General features: G+C 41.9%; 1 pseudogene; it reads left to right on the forward strand.

The window, feature by feature from the left end:
- The first annotated feature begins 641 nt into the window (after positions 1 to 641).
- On the forward strand, positions 642 to 1,200 carry LOC109771094 (uncharacterized; annotated as a pseudogene).
- Positions 1,201 to 2,093: the final 893 nt, after the last annotated feature.

The raw sequence follows: 2,093 nt of genomic DNA on the forward strand, positions 1-2,093 counted from the left end.
TATTTCTTACTTTTGCCAGATCATGCTCCATGAAGATGATAGTATCATCAGCGTACTATAGAATGGACACTCCTCCATCCAGTAGATGCGGGACGAGACCACCTACTTGGCCATTTTCTTTCGCTCTTCCTATTAGAATTGTCAACATGTCCACTACTATGTTGAACAAGATAGGTGACATCGGCTCTCCCTGCCTTAGACCCTTGTGTGTTTGAAAATAATGACCTATGCCATCATTCACTTTGATTCCGATACTGCCTTTTTGCGTGAAAGAATATACCTACTTTCTCCAGGACAGATTGAATCCTTTCATCCGCAAGGCCTGCTGTAGAAATGGCCACTTAACCTTATCGTACGCTTTCTCAAAATCCACCTTAAAAACCCCTTCTAGGATGTTTCTGTCCGGCATGAAGGCTGTTTGAGATGGTTGCACGACACTGTGTGCAATCTGCGTCAGCCTGGTTCAAAAAAGAAGAGAACATGTGTCAACACTCCGCACAGTACATAGATTAGATGGAACATAGTTGAGGAGCTTCTGCCTGAGATCTGAATACAAATGGAAACTAGTGATGATTATTTCCAGATATTCTCTGGATTTCGACTACCACCAAGGATCACCCTTCTTATTGTTGTGACTTGTGAGTGGATCAGACAACGGTACAAGAAAGCTCTGGGAACTGCGTCAGAGGGGTATCCAAAAACTTCCAGACTAGTTCCAGATTACCACTGTGAGCTTCTCAGAGGCTGCAGATATGGTTTTCAGTGGTGGCCTGGACAATGACGTAAAGTGGTGGACAAAAGAATGAAGTCACGGAATCTCACAAAGGACATAAAGGACATGATAACTGGGATGCAGCTTAGTCCTGATGGGTCGTACCTCCTCACCAAAGTGATGGACAATGAGCTCATGATCTGGGATCTGCGCTCTTATGCACGAAGAACTGCAACATCAAGACCTTTACAGGACACCAGCACAACTTTGAGAAGATACTGTTGAAGTGCAGCTGGTCACCCGACAATCGCAAGATCACTGCTGGGAGTGCTGATCGTATGGTCTACATCTGGGACATGACATCAAGGCGGATCCTGTACAAGCTTCCTGGGCACAACGGTTCCGTTAATGAGACCGCTTTCCATCCCACCGAGCCCATCATCGGATCCTGCGGCAGCGACAAGCAGATTTATCTCGGGGAGCTTTAGGACGCTGTCACTTCCCCAGCTAGGAATTCCTGTAATATTTGGGTAGCAAAGAGAACAGAAGACCACAGGTACCGTGTTGCTCTGTCAGACATTGAATGCTGGATTGCTGATCAAATTTTCAAACTGCTACTTATTCAGTACCCTTACGGTTCATGTTAAACTTGTGGCCATTCTGCCTTTTAATCACTAACTGGTGTGCTCTCTCTGAAAACCTTATTCACTTACGTGTTCCCTGCTGAATTACGTTGTCTAACTTGTGTATCGAGTGAAATGCTGTTTTAGTCTGTAAAATTACCTTTTTCTGTTAGACGAGTTTCTATTGGTGCTATATATATAACCAGAAAAAAGTTAAGTAAGCTAAAAGCTTGCCTTAAAAGGGAAAATCATATATTAATAAATTTGGTTGATCCTCTTTTAGTCAATAGTAGATTGTCAACAATGTGTTTGAACATAATTTATTAGCCGTCAACTTATATTCATGTGGCTCTGCTCAAAAGAGTATGACTGCATGGAGTGTCATTTTATTCACCATAGTCATGGCCGTCCGCCTTGGCTGCATGACAGCCAATTCTAGCCTTCTAGGTGATACCTGTTATTGATGAAAATACTGAGTTTTGGACAGTGGTTTCATTTCTTTCCAGTATCTGTAACTCATAACTAATAGCAAGATAAAAATACTTGTAAAAATTCTCTTTAATTTAAAAAAAATGTTTTTAAGTGTGTTTATCTGGCTTGTTGGTGGTGGGGTTGAATTGTGTATATGTGAAGTTACATATTGCCTTTTGAAAGATCTTGAGACACCATGCTTTGGCAAAATGAATCAGTTTCATGTATACTTTTACGCCAATTCCAGGGAGCGAACGTTCCGACGAAGTAATCGTCGTTTGATTTTA

This window comes from Aegilops tauschii, chromosome 7, assembly GCF_002575655.3.
Source record: "Aegilops tauschii subsp. strangulata cultivar AL8/78 chromosome 7, Aet v6.0, whole genome shotgun sequence".
Lineage (NCBI taxonomy): Eukaryota > Viridiplantae > Streptophyta > Magnoliopsida > Poales > Poaceae > Aegilops > Aegilops tauschii.